The sequence below is a fragment of the Solea solea genome, chromosome 11 (assembly GCF_958295425.1).
Source record: "Solea solea chromosome 11, fSolSol10.1, whole genome shotgun sequence".
NCBI classification, from domain to species: Eukaryota; Metazoa; Chordata; class Actinopteri; order Pleuronectiformes; family Soleidae; genus Solea; species Solea solea.
Window position 1 is genome coordinate 20986242 of NC_081144.1, and position 20531 is coordinate 21006772.

The 20531-nt window shown below is 40.9% G+C and overlaps 1 long non-coding RNA gene across 1 annotated transcript in view; it reads left to right on the forward strand.

Moving 5' to 3' along the window:
* The window catches only part of LOC131468773 (uncharacterized), an 89327-nt gene that overhangs the window by 36476 nt on the left and 32320 nt on the right, over positions 1–20531 (forward strand). Inside the window, exon 5 of the long non-coding RNA XR_009241738.1 lies at positions 18187–18315. This is a non-coding gene — a long non-coding RNA (uncharacterized LOC131468773). The remainder of the gene's footprint in view (positions 1–18186; positions 18316–20531) is intronic.

Genomic DNA, 20531 nt, shown 5'->3' on the forward strand with positions numbered 1-20531 from the left:
GGCTTCCTAGGAGTTGCACTACCTTACCATTTAGCTATCAGACCTTCCCATCAAAATGTTTTTTTTTTCTAATTTGCTCACAGATAGAAAAAGTATATCTTGGATTTATCATATTTTTTTATACTTTTTTTTTTATACAAGGCCGCTTTAAACACTAAATAAGAAGATAATTTAAGCACACAAAGGTTAAAATAAAACAAAACACACCAATTAAATTCAAGGTTAAAAGTTAAGATGACATTAAATGGACAAGATCAACACAGTATAGATGGAGGTTAAAAAAAGAGTGCAGAATCCTGAAAAAGATGGCTGAGGTAATTGTCATGATGGGTAAACTAATATGAATAAGTAAGTTTTAAGTTGGGATTTGAAGGTAGACAGTGACATTATTGATCAGATGTGTTGTGGGAGTGTGTTCCAGAGTTGGGGGGCAGTATGGCTGAATGACCTTAGTCCCATTGTGGACAGACGGGCAGGTGGTATGGAGAGGAGGGAGGCTGAGGAGGAACGGAGAATGCGGGAAGGTGTCTAAGTGTGGAGCAGGTCAGTGAGATATGGAGGAGCTAAATTATGGAGGGCCAGTGAAGTGGTTTAAGGACGGGGTTGCTGTGTTGTGAGGATGGGGTACGAGCGGCTGAGTTCTGAACCAGTTGAAGGATTTGTGGATGGATTTGTGAGGCAAGCCATTTACTTTTGGGTTTTACAATGTCAACAAGCTCGTTCTGTAGCCACAGATCACTGGTTGTCTACTTTGTAATTTGGGTTGTTCATTTTTGTTGGTCCACTCTTTCTCATGAAAGCTGGGACCTCAAAACATCAAAAACCGTGACTGACAGGAAACTGAAAGAAGCCGAGAGCTTCACTGATGGTGACTACATCATGTCTGAATCACCTGTATTGAAATTATAGAATTGCCAGGGCTAAAGGCACAGATTTCTTTATTTATTGATGGCTGTCAGGGCGTAATGGGTATTTCATCAAATACAATACAAGTAGTTTAGAAACTAGGGATGCACACGCCAAGATCCCTTGTCGTAAATAATGACTAATGGCACTTTCCACTATACAGCTCTATCACGAATCGGCTCAGCTTTTTTTTTTTTATTGCTTCTCCATTAGTGATAGTACCTGGTACCTGGTCCTTTTTATAGTACCTGCACTGGCGAGGTCCTTGCTAATAGTTGTTTTTCTCTCCTTAACTCTTGAAGTTGTCACCAAACATTCAGCTGAAATGTTTAATTTGTACAGGTTCTGCATTTGCCAGTGTTTTATGACCTCAATACTCTTAAATGTCCTTGATTCTTCCTGTGACAGGCCTTTTAGAGAGAATCTTCAAAATAGGTTTCTCTGATTGAGATGAGACTGATCTCCCCCCCAATACCAGACACAATCTCTGTCTGCTGTTGTTTTCCCTGTGGATCTGGAAAGGAAAGGGAGGCAGAGACAATTTTAATTGCTCTCCCCTCATCCACATCTGCCCTACCACATTCATCAGTTCCTCGTCCCCTCCTTTAAAAGGGCTAGAGGCTTCTGGTGAATAAGTCGGTGAGATTTTATTTCATTATTTTGCAGCAAAGGGAGCTTCTCTTATGGGATGGGGCACATGTGGGAAAAGATGGGGATGGGGAATTAAGAGATGAAGCAGAGAGATTGCTGTTTGTGTCTGGTGTGTAAGAATGAATCGAGGTGTGTGTGTGTGTGTGTGTGGGAAGAATGGCTGGAGAGGGCCTCAAATCCTCAGGGAGTCTGTGATTGGAAGGGAAATGGGGAACTGGAACTCAGTGAGTGTGAAGCAGAGGTAGACAAGGGAGAAAAAGAGAAGTTGGAGGATGGTAGGGCAGGAAAGGTAAAGGAATGAAAGGGGAAAATTAATGCTGGGCCACAGCAAAAGCTCAATTATACGACGAAGAAAGACAAGTACATTTTTCAAAGTTGCTGAGAGGGAGCTCTGCTTCCAGCAAAGAGCGGAACGGTCCTTGAAAGAAACAAAAAGTGGCTCTCCATTGATCGCAACCATCATTTGAAATCATCGTACCAAACCTGTCCTTTTCCTTTTTAAAGAGAACAAATTCTGGCCACAACATCCTGACAAGTTTTTTTTTTCTAATAACGGCCTTCATCACAGCATGGTCAATGGGTTTCGCCTTTGTAGCGATGCATTTTCTGTCTTTCAAAGAGCCTTTTCTCTGAAATGCCAGCATATTCACTACTGCCACAATTGCTGATCCACATTTGATACAAGGGAGAAAGTTGTTTTGGTGGCGTTTGACACTCTCACTCTGTCGCTCTGTATTTGTCAGTGCTTGCTATAAATCTGCTGCTGTAACTGTCATGAAAAGTATTGGAAAGTCTCAGAAACTGCCAGGACTCTTAAAAACAACAGCAACTAATTGAACCAATGCTCCTCCTGTGTGGAAATAAACAGAGTGTGTGTGTGTGTGTACGTACCATTCCCCCAACCTCAAGGTCAAATTCACAAACAGAGAGTTGGGCAACAGCAGCACTGTAATAAACAATTCAGTTCCCTCATTCATTTTAATGGGGCTACTACATCGATGCAGCATGGATGCAAATACAGAGGAATCCAACAACAGTGTTGAATCAGCCTCAGCTTTTGCCACAACAATAAACATTGACACTGGCCATTTCTCAATATGCATACTTGTCCGTACTTCGCTGTACTTGCATACTCCCATACTCAGTCCAAGTATTGTTCCAATTCACAAGTACACAAGTAGGTTCTTGCTCCAATTTTTCCAAGCATGCATCGGGTGGTGACTTGAACGTACTTGGGGAAAGCCATGCATCCCAGAATGCATTTCGCCGGAACATAGCGGCAGAGAAAACGAATATAAACCTGAAATAAATCTTTTCTGTCTTTTTTAAGATCATTTTAGGCGAGACATTAGTCATTTAGAATTCAAAAATGTGGTTTGTGGGTTAAGATATGACATATTCATAGTTTGGCAGCGACGTTGTCGGAGGTGATCAGCGTTACCTTGGCCCGTCCTGTTGAAATGGTCCGCTGTCATTAGATTGGTGTGATCAACAGATTTGGTGTCAACACGGTTTTTTGTTTTTAATGTAAAAGTTTTGACCTGCCTGAAAGTTAGTAATATTATTAATATTTTTGATTAATTTTAACTTTGAATTTTAGATTTTATAATAAAGTTGCACTGGTGCACTACTCAACACAGCTGTAATATATCAGTTTTTAAAATAAATGAATACATTTATTCATTAAAGGTATTTCACTTTCACACTCACACTGTTGGTGGCGGTAATGAGGCCAATTCAAACAGAGAACAAAGAAGTACACTACTGTTCCAGTCGCATTGATCGTACTTGTGCACTCCCGTACTTGGTGAGTATGTACTTCAGTCGTACTTCCCAAGTATGCAAGGATGTACTTGCATACTTGGGAAGTATTGAGAAACAGCCATTCTCTTCCTCCTACTGTGCAGGAGTGAAGCCACAATCTCAGACCATGTGTTGGTGTTATCTTGGATGGATGGATGGATGGATGGAAGACGAGAGAGAAGGTCTGCCTGAACCATGAGGTGACCTCATGTGTGATCTTGGTTTCCTTTGCGATAGCCTTTTTTCATACTCAGGTTCTTCCTTTCTTTCTTTTGCGATTATCGCGACAGTCCGACTGTGCGCCGCTTAGCGCTCCGAGTAAGAATCAAGCTGCTCACATCGGTCTTTACTGTCCTCTCCCTTCTGTTGTCTGCTGCTCGTGGGCTATAATCAAAAGTCTCTAAGCCTCGCAACGCAAATGAATGAAAGCAAATGAGAAGATAATCAAAGGCTCCAATAAAACTTTTAATGGTGTAAAATACAGGCAAATGAACAAACCCGTCCTACATCAAAATGTAGTCACAGCAGCAACAAGAAAAATACTGAGTGTGTTTGGATTCTGGATGAATCAGCAGAAGTCGCCTCCCATTCCTGTCAAAATCGAATTCCATAAAATCTGCCTTATAGATAACTTTGATGGTAGTTATAGCTTCTGTATTATTGGTCCATAAAATGAAGTGCATTTTTATTTCCCCTGTCATATGGTGGGTGGTGAAAGAAGTATACAGAAAATACCAATTTTGAATAATAAAAATACCAATTTATATAGAATATAAAAAGTGGATGCTTTCTTCTTGATTTAAAACACCAGGAAACATTTTCTTTAGGAGTTAATGATCTCGGTCGCTACTTTCAGCTCTCCTTCAGTAGTATATGGTGCTAATTTTATAGATTATGTTCCCATTTAGAGGAAAATAGATGAGAAAACATTGCACATATGAATGGATAACAGTGCAGTTGATGTCAGATTCTCTCAAATTGTACTCCGGCACAAATATGTAAAAAATGATGAGAATCTGTGGTCTGAAAAGTCTACAGCTGTTTCACAGAAGTACATTTACCTTGAATTTTAGTAACTTTAATCAAATGGAAATTGCACTCTGTGAAGTCCCTGTGGCTCTGCTGGATGTGCGTGTGTTGTTTGATGGATAATGACAGTTGTGTGATATAACATTATAATGTATATATACTTAGACATAGACACACATACTCTCCAGTATTTTTTTTTTATGAAAGACTACATTGAGAATAAATCAGAATTTCATTCCAGAATAAACAATATTCTTGTGTTTACATTCTCTTTATATCCTCATTCATTTGTGATTATTTTCAGGAGATGAAATGTGCCTTTATTAGTTCTTTTGGGCGATGGCCATAGACGGGCAACTTCGACATTTAGGAGGATTGTTACTTACTTGTGTCCTCACGCACACCATTAGCTACAGCACATCATACTGTACATTATTCCCCAGCTAACAAAGGGCTTTTTGGACCTTTTTTAAAAGGAAAGTGGGGGAAGGAAGGATGGAAGGAGCCATGGTGAAGGAGTGGGACTCCCAAAGGTGGTGTTCTGGAAGCTGGGAGGCCTCAAAGGACCCTGGGATGATTGTCTGTGACCTTCTACCTCTTATTGCAGTCTTCAAGGGCATAATGTGTGTGTGTGTGTCTTTAAGCACATGAAATCTCAGCGTGACGTATCTGTCGAGGAGGTGCGGGGTTAAGAACTAATGTCACTTTTCCATTATACAGTTCTAGTACTACTCAGGCTCGACTTGACTAAATTTTTTTCTTGCTTTTCCATTAGTTACCTGGTGCTTTTGTAATACCTGCTCTAGTGAGGTTCCAAACAAGCTGAGCTGATACTAAAATGAAATCAAGAATCAAACTGGACAAAGCCAAACTGTAGATCAGTTAAAAAGACCTGTAAAGAATCGCGAATAATGCGTTCATCTCCAACATGAATGTCTAAATTGTCAATATTTAACAGAGGAGTCTGGTGTATTTAGCGACAGCACTGCCAAAAGCAGGCGATCGTGAGCCAAATCACAACCCGTTTATCCATATTTCAGTTAGGTGAAATATGTGTATATATATATATGTGTGTGTGTGTATATATATATATATATATATATATATATATGTGTATATATATATATATATATATATGTGTATATATATGTGTGTGTATATATATATATATATATATATATATATGTGTATATATATATATGTGTATATGTGTATATATATATATATGTGTGTGTGTATATGTGTAATGAATTGTCTGACAAGTGCTAATAATTTACCCTGGCTGGTTTTAACAGACCCCAAACCTCCTTATTTAAACAGCTCCGGTGCCTCTTTTGTGACAAATCTTCTTAATTTCAGTAAACCAACATCTCATGTATATTTCAGCAGCTGTACCTAGAGGCAGACGATTTTGCACAGCGAGGAGGGGCAGAGCAAAAAACACACATTAAAACACCGAGCGGAACAGAGGAGCACAAGATTAGTACTCATTATGCGGCATTAATCATCTTTAATCTGTTCTTAATCCAAAATCTTTACCTCGCCCTATTAATGAGCTATACGTCATGACTGGATTAGACTGTAAATAGTGGTTGATGGATGGCAGGAAAGGGAGGAGGAAGAAATCACAGGGAAGGAACAGCAATGGAGAGATTCCTATCCGTCTTTATCAGGTTTTTCTAACGGGCTGTGTTATCACCAGACAAAGCCATTTTTTTCTTCTGGTTTATTTATTGCACGTTGGATTTTTGCATTTTTAATGTAAATTAAAAATGAAGATCTCAGGAAGTAAAAAAAAAAGTATATCATATATATAACAGTATATTATTATATATAACAGTATATTATTGTAAGGAGATCAACTGCATGGTGTTTTATTTCTAAAATATGCTTCAGAAAGTCAAAACAAAACCTTAATAATGTCTCTAGCTGTAGCGTTATTCACAACAGTAAATATAAATCATTATCAGTCGAAACAAATGCAACATTAGAGATAAAAAACTAAATTGTCAATTGTTTTCTCTGCTGCTCACAACACTTGCCTCACATTCCACTCCTGACGGTTGCACACTTGTTATACGGTACCTTTTTAAATGTCCCATTCATCCCAATAACAATTATCCCGTGGTAAATTTAAAGCATCTATAATCGTGTGAAATTACGTTCATATACAACACTTAAATGTGCCACTAAATCAGGGACTTGATATGTATTTTTGCAGCATTAATTAAAGCACACTACTGTAATCAGTCTTTGTTAAACGGCCATGGAGTGATGAAGGCTGCCGACTAAATTATGTATTTTATTGTAATTTTCTTTGCTGCCCGTATCATTTTTACAGCCATATAATCTCTGTAATTTAGCTGAGAGATAATGGCTCGCAGAAGGTCACCACATCATCATAGGCAATTACGCACATGAAGAAAAAAAAAACAGGAGAGCTTTCTGTATTTATCCGCTTAAATGTGTTTTAAAATAGCTTTTCTCGAACAATGCATGGTTACACACGGGGACAAAGTTCCAACAAATACAAAGGTGGAGCGCGACAGAGGAAAGCTTAACTTCCTGCTCATGTGGACAGTAAAAAAACGGCAGTGTTGGGATTTAAATTGAGCAAAATGTGTTTGGACAAAAAAGTTGCTTGTAAAAAACGATGCTGTTTGTTGTTCTTTACCAGATTTATCAGACAGGAAGTGAAACATGCATGGCAAAGACAGTGATTATCATTTGTGGTCTTTTTGGCAGTTTTAATGAAACTTCAATTTAGGGCCAACATCCAGGTGACAAGGTGGGGTTCTGCCTTCCACTGTTGCCTCACAGCAAGGTCATCGGTTTGGATCCCAGTTTCGACCGCAGGCCTTTCTGTGTGGAGTTTGCATGTTCTTCCTCTCAGTGCATGAGTTTTCTCCGGGTGCTCCGGTTTCCTCAGTGACAGTGAGACAGAAGGTTGGACCGGCAACCTTTCCAGGGTGTACCCCACTTTTCGCCTTATGTCAGCCTGGAATGACTGAGTGAGTGAGTGAGTGAGTGAGTGGGGGATGAAACATCCACGGTTCAACGTATGAATGTAACTTGGGCGTTATTGACGCCGTTTGTGCCTGTGAGTCCTGAAGCAGATTTCACACATTTACTTCAGTACAGCAAGTGGTGAAGGAGAGAGGGAGCTGAACGAGGAGGAAGCCCTGTATCAGGCATGTCCAAAGTCCGGCCCGCGGGCCAATCACGGCCCTCGGTCAGATTTTATGCAGCCTTCAGCTTGGATTTTATAATGTTGTGTCATCCCCATTAGCTGAGCTGGTTAGAAGTTGTGCTTTGAAAACCTTTTGAGTCCCTGGTTTACAACCCAGCCATGACAGACAGATACATGTATTCATCTCCTATTATGATATCTGACTCCAGATGTGAAAGAGAGGCATACTTTTTCTTTTATTTGTTCACTCCTGCGTGGCTTAGATTTGGTTATAAGCACTGTTTTGCACGTCTGCCCGACTTCCGACATCTGTGCCACATCACCTGTCAATATCACTGTCTGGAAGAAGGACAGCTGAGCAGGTAAACATAACACAGACATCCAAAGAGCATCAGTCTCTCACTGATGTCTTCCCATACACTGACCCCACTCGTTCATAGAAACACACACAAGGGCAGTGGGGAGGGGGGTGTATGTGGGCCTTTTGTCACCTCGTCTGACCCATGTTTAAAAATCACCGTCTTGAGTCTTTTTCAGTAATTCAGCACCACTTTCAACTGCTGTAAAACATTATGCAAAAAAAAAGCATTGAAAACACAGAACTTTGCCTTTTAAGTCTTAAGGTAAGTCTTTGTGACAGCTGTAAGCTGCCAGGGCTAGGCAGCACTATTTCCATTTGGAAGTATTTACTTGTTTTTTTTCCTTTAAATAAGCATTTATTTATATATGAAAATGCCAAGTAAAATAAAAAAATATAGTCTCGGAAGGAAAAAAATGGGGTTTTCTTCTCTAACCCCTTACTATTCCAAGAAGATTCACCTTCCATCAAATGTGATGTTATCTTCCAGTGTGATTCTGATTTTTTTTTTTTTGTTGACTGGTATTTGTTACTTAAATTTGGATTTTTGGACTTTCAGTGTTGTCAACTTGTTCATGATGAGTGTGAAATGCAGTACGACTGTCAGATCAGCTGCTGATACTGAGATGTCAGGTGTTTCTGTGCACTGTTTCCTCCATAATAATTATTAATACATTGATTTAATTGTTCACAAATGGACTGGACTGTGTTTTCCCACTTTAGGACCGCAAGTCTTAATGGACATGATGCCAAATGTGACTTTTTCTCCCTGTGCCAAAGCAGAAGGCGGAGATATAGTTTACTGTTGGTCAGGTTTGACCGTATTTACACGGCACATGCCTGCAAACAGGGAAAACATGCAGTGACCTTAGTATAACAAAAGCCCATAGTGAAACAAATGTGCCCCACAAGAAAAAGGACAAACATTGCAACAGACCTGGAGCTCTATTCATGTCCAGCAGGGACATTTTTTTCTTTTATTTCTATAAAACATGTCCTGTACTTTTACATTTAGCCAACCAAGACTGATTTGTTTGTGCAACTTTACTTTATAGAGAAAAGTTCATCAGGTTAACGTTAAGACTACCATGGAAACATATTCTTTTTTTTCTGTGTGTGTACATGAATGTGCGTCCTTGGCACGAAACATCACTGGGAGAGTTGCTACCTGAGTTTCCACGGTAACAAAGTCATTCATATATTTACCTTGGATCCCTCTACCTACTTTAGGCGGTTGCAAAAAGCAAATGGATGGCTCAAAAAGGTTTCCTCTGTGTATCCGTTTGCCTCCATAAACATTCTCCAAAAGACATGACAGATATTTGAATGAAGAACAAGTGCAATCAATTTATGGAACTCCCTCATATGTGATGGAGTAAATGTATGTGTCTGGGGAGCAGACTGCACTTTACATCTGTCTGTTTACCTCCATCATTCAGTTTCTACTGCCTGTCAACACCACAGCTACATCTTAGTCCGCCTCTTAATCCCATCAACCTGCCTGTTTGTGGACAAGAAAAGAATTAGAAGTAAGGAATAGAGTGATGCAACGACAAATAGCACTGACTTCACCAGTGGGGATATAAATATCTTTTTCCTCTGGTTATATCTCACTGAAGTACTCGCAGTATTATGAAGAATAGGAAAACGGTGATAACCAATCTGTACCCTGGCAAAAGCTAATATGTTTTGTTGATGGTTAAAAACAGATAAATGGGAAGAAGGGGCTGGAAAGTAACGAGGAGGAATAATCGACTCTATTTATGCAGTGGTGGGACTATTGATCAGTCGTGAATGTATGGGACATGCAGAAGGATCTCAGTGCTCTGGTGGAAGGTTCTATAGTCTTTAAAGCTGTTTTCCTGTAGATGAAGCTTCATACATGCAGAGAGCCGCGTCATGTTGACCGAAGGCACCGTCAGACCATCACAGAAAGACGGTGTTTGTTAAAGTGTTACTTTTTCTCTTCAGACAGTTTTGGAGAACATTTTACGACAGCACCGCAAACATGTCATGCCAGTCAGTATCCATTTTTCATACTTGTGCGTTTGTCTATTCTCTAGAGATTTATTTTAGAAATGAAATAATCCATTAATATACTAGGAATAATCACAGTCACTGATTGACTTCTTATGCCCACCCCTAGGTCTTAGTGTCTTCTTGTCTGGGGCAGAATTAGACTGGCTGTCTATATTTGTGCTGTATTGTCACATTATCCCACATCATTTTGTGTTCTACCTCTGACTACTCTTTTCATGACATTTTGATCCAGGGATTGTTATGGCGGCCTGTCAGTCTTTCGATCAGTCTTTTTGGCCGGGACTGAAATGCTGCCTGTTGGAAGGGTTGACATGGATTTAAGAATTAAAATTTTTTTATTAATTCCCTTAGGGAAAGTATTCCTCTGCATTTGACCCATCCTAGAATTAGGAGCAGTGGGCTGCCACACTGAGTAGCGCCCGGGGAGCATTGGGGGTTGGGCACCTTGCTCAGGGATACCCCAGCCCTTTTTGGCCGGGTGGGGATTGGAATCGGCGACCCTCCGGTTACAAGCCAAGTTCCCTTTCCACTTGGCCACGGGCTGCCATTATTTATGTATTATGGTACAGTCTGAGGTTCCTCAGAGGACGAGTCCAACATATCGTCAAACACCAGCCTCAGGAGCCACGCTTTTAAGTGACATTTCTCAACAGAATGTGCAGTGAATTTTGCTACAGTTATTCCGCACACCCAAAGGATAAAACCTAATGTCATCCTCTGAATTTTTCCACCCCATACAATTTTGATCATTCTCTCCTCAGTCTTGATTAGCAGCGTGGTCAGAAAAAGGAACCGCACCACTTGCCCACAAAAAAACCCACTTCTCTCGTAGCAATAAAATACATAAAGGCAGCATAAAGTCAAAAAAGACTTATTGTTCTCTTAGCAGCGAAACGACAAACTTGGGGCATGTGGACCTTTTTGTTGGAGAAACCACAAAATGTTATAAATGATTGGGGGGAGGTTAGCGATGTCATTCACCATTACTCACTACTTGACAGACTGGCACCAGATTTGCCGGCTCTCCTTCACCTCTCTGACAAAGATCAGATGTTCACCCTCACCTGCCACTGAACTTACCTTTTTTACCCCAGAATCCTTTGCTCTTTATTTAATATGCCCGGCATTTTAGGCAGCGTTTGTCAGTGACTGAACAGATATCGTGTCAAGTCTTCCTGCCTTGCTCTATGTTAAGGTCACGCCACCTTCACACACCCTTAGTGTTTCATCTCTGACAGACTTCCATGCAGCACACAGTAATTTAAATGAAGGCTGTTTTCCACTGCAGGATCATAAAACACCTCATGACCCATATTTTGGTACAACACCTGAAAGTCTCTTTGAATGGAATGGAATTGAGCTCCAGATGTCAGTCTATACAGACCACAACCCCCTCATATTCCTGCAACTGCAACCAGAGGCCGATGTGCTGGGCTCCACTGGTCCAGGGGTACAACTTGGAGATCCAGGGAGCTTATGGGGGGAGGTGTTACAAGTTTTTTTTTTTTTTTTTTGTCCTTGTCCTAATTTTTATTTCCCCTCATCCCCTACTTTCAGGGAATGTAGAAATGGCGCTAGTGTCGATTTGAATCTTTAAAAGATTACTGTGCACTTTAAATCCACAGAGATCGAGCAACCTGACATCAGATCATCACAAAACTGTCTGAAAATGTATGAAGGCTTTACATACATGCACTGTGCAGTGTAAAAACATGACAATAGTTGTCAGTTACATTTCCCATGAAGTTTCCCCTTTAACTGCCTTCCAGGAAGCTGTGAATCTGGATGCAAACTTCAGCGTCGTGATTAATGACGGCGCCTGATATGAGATGATCACTCTATAAGCAGAATCCATCGCCTGTGGGTTCCCATCGCTCCGTCTTCCTCACTCGCTTTGAGTGTGTTTTATCGCAGCGATCCACCTCTGCTGGTGCACAAAGAACTATCCACCGTCTTAAACAGCCAGTGAGAGATTGCAAGGTATATTTGCTGCTGTCTGTACGCGTCTGTGCACGTCAGCAGCGTGGTCGCCTGCCAAAATGGCTTCACCTTACGTGACGGCGGCTGAAAACAAACCCAATCTTCCCAAGCAACTTCCATTTTTATACTTTATTAATCCCCTAAGGGAAATTGTTTCACTGCATTTGACCCATCCTACAATTAGGAGCAGTGGGCTACCACACTGTGTAGTGCCCGGGGAGCAATGGGGGTTGGGTACCTTGCTCAGGGGTACCCCAGCCCCTTTGACGTGGTGGGGACTTGAACCAGCGACCTTCCGGTTAAAATCCCTGCATTTTCATACCACTGTTGAAAATACAGTAAGCATATAGAATTGCCATTCCTCTCAATTTCTTCTCTTACTTGGCTTCATCTCTTTCTCTCTCCTCTATTAATACATTATTCAGTTTCAGAATCCATTTTCTTTCAGCGTGCGTCTCCCTGCGCTGTTTCTCTGTTTAACTTTGTCCCCTGTTTAACTTCTCTCAGTGTGGCTCTGCCTCTTATCCACAGTCTTAACACGCGTCGGCTGTTTTAGAGGAAGAGTGCCGTGTGGGTGTGTGCAGCCTGGAGTTTCTGTGTGCGTTACAGAAATGTGTGCACGTGGAAGCCTGTGTGTGGCTGCCCTCTGTCTGCAGGTACTGTATCTGTGCTTAAGAGTGGCTTCGAGCTCCAGTGTGAGAACGTGCAGACGCAGTCGTCGTACAGTACATGGTCTTACGCACACACACACACACGTCTTTCTTCCAATCTCTCTCCGTCTCTCTCCGTCTGCCTGTCTGTGTTTACCTTTCCCTGCTACTCTGAGCTGGTCTTGTGTGGCCTGTGGTGACCAGCAGAGCAGAGAAATTGCCTGTTATCTAGGGGGTCGATTCTTCATGGGGTCCTGTAAATTGCTTTGTATTGACACCCTGTCAGAGTTGGGATCCTCATGTTAACCCCCACATCTGCCCCTCAGGTGTGGCGACTCTCTCTCGCCCCAACATGAGCCAACCTCCTGCTGTCCTCTGCCCACAATTAGCTGCTAGCTGGTTCAGAGGAAGCCTACGAGGGTCACGCACATGCATTACAACATCGAAACACTTTTAATCCAAGTTAGAGTGAAGGAGAACTGAACCCGGTAGATGATTCTGATGGACGTCCACCGTGCATGACCCGTGACAGCCCCAGTTCCTCTTCCTAATCTTGTGGGAGGCATTTCATCAAAATCCATTATATTAGGATGACAGCTGTGATGGCAGGGAGGGCACGCACAGCCCACAGAGGGTGTGATAGATGTAATTGTTAACCACCCACATGGTGATGGAAGGAAGTCGTTTCTGGTGAGTTTGGGAACCGTCGGCCGACCTTAAACTCATGTAAACAGGGCACTTGCGGCCCTGAATTGGACCGGGCTGCTGTGATCGTCGCTCAGTGGATATGTAGTGGAGGAGAGATGAACAGGATGAAGGATGAGGTGCAATATAAGTTAAAAGAAAAAAAATATCTATATATGTCCTTTTTAAATCCATTTGTGTAGGAATGGGGCTCTATACAGTACTGTGGTGCTTCATGCTAAAAGCACTAACAGTTATTCTATATTGGTTCTATTCAATGATCATGACAGTCGGTATTATTTCATGTAAGCGACTTCAAATGGCCATCTGACTCACCAACACACAGCTGATTTGAAGTGCCACAATCAGCTCTATTCACCAACCACGACCTGACATTTTATTTTCTGCCCCTGCAGACCACATCAAATTGCACTTTTATAAAGTTGAACTTTGTTCTTCACTTCCAGGTGTTCCCTAAAACATATGCATCAAAGATCCATTTTTACCAGTTCAAAGCAGATTTGTCCAGTAATCGCAATAATATCATCTGTCGCAATTCATTTGTCCAAACCGCGAGAGCTGTGACATAAAGCAGTAATATACTAATATGCTTTGTAAATGAGGCAGTATTTGTGCTGCTGTTGTCTGTGCCTGCTTCTGTGGTCAAAGGTTGAAGAAACTGCAAGAGGGTCATGGGTTTGAATCCCATTTTGACTGAGGCCTCTCTGTGGGAAGTTTGCATGTTTTCGCCAAATGTGCATTGGTTTTCTCAGGGCACTCCGGCTTCCTCCCACAGTACAAAAAGACAGTTAATAAGACACTCTAAATTTACCATAGCTGTGAGTGTGAACGGTTGTTTGTTGTCTCTAGGCACCAAATTCATATTATACGAATATTATGTATACAGTATATATATATATATATATATATATATATATATGTATATGTGTATATATACATATATATATATGTATGTATATATATATATATATATATATATATATATATATATATATATGTATATATATATATACACATATATACATATATGTATACATACATACATATATATAGGGCTTAGGGCCGTCAATTGATAACAAAATTAAATAGTTAATTTAATTAATTAATTATTAAATATTTATTATGAATTAAACGCGAAAATAAACTTGAAGCTTATAACAAATATTTATTTATATAAAATCATGGAGTAAATGTAGAATCAACACAAAAAGTATATTTAAATATCTAAAAGTCCGTCCTTATGCATCATTGCGCCACCTTTTTTAACACATTCATTTTTTTTAAATGAATCTCCAAAATGAACGTGTTAAAGTTGACGGCACTAATATATATATTTTTTTCTTTGTGGTTGTCCGGCGCTCCTCCAGTAGATGGAGGCGACCGACGTGGTAGACTTATGGTTCTCAAAGTGTGGTACGTGTACCACCTGAGGTTAGGAAGTTAATTTTGTTTTTAACTTGTTTTTGGGCAGAAACAAAATGACCAACAAAGTCGTTACATTTCTCGCATTGACACGTTCAAAGCAATTGTATGTTATGCCTCTATGTGTGGTTTGTTACACAGATGTGTGTGTGTGTGTGTGTGTGTGTGTGTGTGTGAGAGAGAGAGAGAGTCTTAAGACAGACGGATTCAGGAGAAGGTGAGAGGTAGAGACTGTAATTTGTTGTGATAGGAAACCCACTGGGGATTGCATAAGAAGCCCTGCATACTCGATCTCATTACACACACACACCAGCTGGTGTGTTCCTCCCACTTATTGTGTTTGTCTGTCTGTCTGTTTGCCTGTCTGTCTGTCTACTGTGAAGTGCTGTGAGCCCAGGTGGTTCAACCAAATCCAAAGAACACTCTGGAGAGGTGCCCAGTCTTTTTCTCTGCCTCTCGCTCCCTGGAGTGAGGCGGAATTACTGGATGCAGCTGAAAGTCGTCACAAGAATAGGAAGCAGAGGGCGGGAGAATTTAGAGGAAGACGTCTAGATAAGTTGACATTTTAGGCAGAGGGATATAAAGAGTGATGAATGAGGAAAAAGAAGATACAAATTTCAGACTCACACATTAAAGAGGTTTTTTTTAACTTTCTTGTTTAAATATTAACACAAGAAAACAAAGATGCAGGCTGCTGGGTGCTTGTGGCAAGATGTCATGATTGGTAAAGTTAAATTATGACGATCAAATGACAACTGCTATGAAGGATATTACACATAGGGGTTGCAGAATTGCCGAGACTTTTGAAAACCTTTTGGAAACTTTCAAGAATAAACTAGACACATTCAAGGTTGGGAACTAAAATATAGCTGGTAAATAATCTAGTGTAGCATAATCATGGCATATCGATGCTGTTCCTCAATCAAAGGCACATAGCACACTACGTACTGCAGGGCTACTGAGAACATGCAGAAACCAGGCTTTAGAACAGGGTCTCTGAGGGCCACTGAGCGTCTAGTCTGGTCAGGAGGAAAAATGCCCCTTTTTAGGGAAAAAGAAACTGTTCAGTGGGGGTGGGCAGTATGAGCTTAAAACAACAACAATATGACATCATGATATTGCAATAACAATGTACATGTAACAGGTGTAAGCTTTTATGTCTTTTTCAGTCTTTTGTCTGTTATTCTGCACAGCACTGGGGTTTTCCTAAAGTGCTTTGCAAATAAAATTGGAATTTCTTTATTTTCTTCAAAATAAAAGCATAATAAAATTAAAATTATGCAGCAATATTTAGTTAAACAATAAAAAGAAAAACATATTTATGATGCAAAATTGATCCATTAAGAAAACAAAAAACATAAATGACCCATAACTTTATCGTTTCTTTCATTTTACATTTTAAAGAGCGGGGTTTTTTTTAATGATATTTAAGGGGATATTTTAAATGATCAATTCAAGTCAATCAATATCAGTCATTTATAGGGGATAGTCAACATTCATGTTTTGTTTGATGGGTCAATAAATGTTTTAATTGTATTATTTTACATTCCTCACAATTTTTATTTGTATATGACACAGTTTATCTAAATCACCCCAGATTTCCAGTGACTTCTCAAAAATGACCATAAATTCCCATGGAAAGTTTATTATAGAACACCAGGGACAGCATGGCAACAGCATTTTCTACACTTCCATCATTGGAGCTGCACCCTTCCATTTAACTAAGTGTTTTTCCACCCATATTCCAACAATATTCATATTATTCCTATTCTAAAACAAATGAGGGAGCATTGTCATGTGAGGGGGTGTTTTATCGTACACACGTCATGATGCCAATCAAATAGTCACAATATACAAATGTGTATAGTGCTGCATCTCAGTGTCTATGACACTGACCAATACTGGGTTTTCACTGGATCCAACTGGGAAGAGGAAAACAAAACAAAATCTGATATCATTCCCTTTATATCCATGTGTACACATGTTGGTCGCCATGGTTGGGTCTTTGCGCATGGTTAAATTGAATCTCTAGAGAAGCCATAAAGCATTTGGAGTATAATGAACAATATCTGTTATGTGGAATTACTGGTGCTTGGGATGAGGGACCGGTGGCTAGTTTAGCACTGGGAGCAAAGTGGTGCTTAGAAACGGGGAGGTGTTTATATCACCGACAGTGGCAGCGCTTTAACAAATAATGGCAAGAGTTCAAAGGAAAACCTTTACAGTGGACAATGGGGGAACGTTTCCTGCAGTAACACACTCATAATTCTCATAACGGCGCACATTTAATTCAGCAATATGATCTACACCCCCACTGACACTAGGACCATGATTTTTGAAGTCACATGATGGTGTGGGAAACCAGGCTTCTCATGTCAGTGGACACCTTCGATTTCGATGGAACGAATCACGCCTCATTCCAAAGCTTGAATTATTTTAGTTTGTTGACAAAATCAAGCCTCCGAGCTTCAGTGTCGCTGGTAATAACGTTGTATCTCACTGAAGGACTGACTGACGTTCCCCAGACGTCATGTAACAAACAGATCCTGAACAGTCACGCCGTGCTAAACACTTCCCGTCCATCACGGTTAGTTTCACTCCATTGAATTCACTAATTACTCGGCTAATATTAATTCCTTCTGTCCAATGTCAGGGTGAACTTTTCAATGGAAGTTAAAATGACTTCTAAAGGTATTAGATGCATGTTAAAACGATATATTTTTAATTTTAAATGCAGGATTATTCAGAGCCCCAGACATGACTGTGACTTTAATTTGTGGCCACGAAAGTCTTTTAACAAATTCATTTAGGTCAGTAAGTATTGGAGATTGCTGTTGGACAGAAACCTTTTATCTCCATATTGATGCCCTACTTCAAGAGTGTCACACATAAGTTGTGAAAATGAAATTTCCTCTGTCGGTGGTGCGCCGCGACCGGCTCTAGGTCGGCTTGGAAAGGCTCGGGGCGAAGGTGGCAGGCAGCAGGCGGCTCTGGCCGTCTGCTTTACAGCGACCCCCCACCCGGACCTCGCTGCTTCCCGGGGCCGTGGACATATGTACTCGCTGCGTCTTCTCCTGCCCGCCGACAACCCCCGGTAAGGCGGGCAGCCGGGGGGCGGGTACAACCCACCCGACTCGTCTTGAAACACGGACTGAGGAATTTTTAGGTTTAAATTGACAGATTACACGCACAATAAGCAGAAATGTCATGCATTTTGAACGTCTGACAGACCACCCACGGACATTTACGGAAAGATATTCAAAACATGTCGTTGATTAAATCTTATATTATGTTATTATCTTTCTAACTTTTCTTTAGTGTCAGTGACAGTTTCAACAGTTTTTCTTTAATGAGAGTTTTTTTTCCCTCCATGTCATGTCTGCCGCTCCATAAGATTGTCTGTGGTTGGTAAGATTGACATATAAATAAAAACCTTTCCTCCTTCTTCACAGAGAAGATGACGAGAGAGAGACCTAAACAAGGGATGGTGACGAAGATGAAAGAAGAAGAAGAACGGACGCTTCTCGGTGTGTCCAGGACCAGCATCGTGTCCCTGAACGGACCACATTCAAACAATTAAGGTAATTACCACAGATATAAGTATACTGTTTGTTCTTCGGTAATTACAGTGGAACCTGTAGGCTCGGCTAAAAACAACACACTGTATGGGCATAATCATACGCTGTAATACAATGTAGTTATGCTTAATACACAATATACAAATCATTGTAAAAACACGTTTAGCTATAGACACGTTTCTGTAATTCATATCTAAATGATACAAACTCAATTCTACCAAACTTTGCTTTGACTCACTTCATTCAGTTCTCCATCTCCTCCTGGCATCTATTTTTCATCCAAATACAGTGTAAAGTGTAGAAGTTTTAGAGTCTCTGGCACCGTAAAAATTGTTGTATTCATTTGTAGTGTCGGGTCACAAAGAAGTGAAGGTTATGTTCGTGGAAAGTAATTCCATGCTTTAGAAGCGACGGCAAAGTTCATCCTATTCAGCAGAAGCGTTGGTGTCAGGCAGATATTTACTAATGCTTTTCAGTTTCACACACTCTCTTTTATAAATTTCAAGCATTCAAGTATTTCATATTTTCAGCGCCGGGGTTTTTATGTTGAGAGAGGTTTGCGCGTGAGTCCTCAGAAATGTTTCTTCTTTCTTAAGTGTGCCTCTTGCATCATTTGTTGCATAAATGCATCTTTCCCATAGAGTGATACACAGATAGTGGGCAGTAATCCTCTCAGTCGCCCACCTCTATTTGGAAAGGTCAATATTTTTTACTTTGAAGAAACATCCCAGTTGTGGTGAGCTGCCAAGGTTTGCATAGAGCCAGAGAGGGTTGAAATAAATAAATAAATAAAAAAAGAAAGAAATCCCTCAATACAAAACGGTGCTATTATTCATGCGGCGCGTTGAAATGTACACCTGTGGTGTGTACTCCCGTGGGAACTCGGCCACAGTCAACTCCATTTTCAGCCTGTTGGAAAAAGAAAGTGGCGCCTGGTGGGGTTTGAGGGCAGCTGAAAGGCTCTCAGGTGATGCCGGTGCACCCCGGTGTTCGGTGCCAAACTGCTGAATACCCTCCAATCAGGCATGCAGATGTGAAGACAAAGCACACATGTGTAAGTGTGTGTGCGAGTTCTTTTTAAACAAACCCAAAAGCTACACACATTTGGCGATTTAAAAGCGAGCAGTTCTTACGAAGCTCTCTTCATATTAGCGTTAAAATCAGGCTTGAGGAAGCGAAGTGATATAATTACTGCATCGTTCACACAAGGGTTTGACGGGATGAGCGGCTTTGTATATAAAATTGAGGACGGTTGCCGGTTCAGTTCCACATCTTAGCTGTTTGTAGGACTGTGCTCTTCTGGACAGGGATCTGATCTGTATATATCTCTATACAGTATATGGCTCTTTACATATTTAGTTGTAAAGATATGTACTCCGAACAAGGGAATTGTTTTAAGTGTCCAGTCTGTTTGTTTAGTAGTAGTTGGATGGATGTGAGATGGATCACTTATTTGCTGAGTTTACTTTGTATGGCTGGTGTTGAGACCAGTCAGAGTGTTGAAATGATCTGTTTAGTTGTCCTGTAATGAATGTTGGGGATACGAGTGTGATAAAGCGCTCCTCCGTTTCTTTGGCTTTCATTGACGGCTGCAGCTGAAGCGTCAGTGTGAAGATCATTAAATAAAGTTTCAGAGCCGGATGAGTAGTGCCTTACTTGATTATTTATTTTGGTACAAGTTGTATTTAATTATTCTTGAATGAAGTGTTATTGTTTTGTTGAATTGCCCTCTCTCCATTTGACTCATGAGCACGCACACACACACACACACACGCTCACACACACACACAACACATTGACAGCATCCTTGTCTCATGTCCTTCACACAACACCCCCACTGGACCCTGTCGTTGTGTGGGAGGGATGAATGAGAGACGAGGAAGACACAGATGTGTGAAAGTGTCGACAGGAACTGGCAACAATCTTTCCTGCTGTTAAGTGTGTGTGTTTCTGATCCCGCCTCCTCGCTCGAGTTGTGTGCCACCTCGTCTTTATCCTTCTGTGTGTGTGTGTGTGTGTGCGCGTGTGTGTGCGTGCATTTTGACAGTATCCTTGTTTGCCAGGGGAATGTCTCTCCAGAGAGCAACAGCACACCGTCACTCCTATCCAAGGTGTCAGATTGTTGTTTCCTACAAACAAAGTGATGGCATCCTGTGATTCAGACTGTCTGCAAAGATTCACACTGGATATGGCAAGCAGCCCTGCGTGGCCCTGTAATT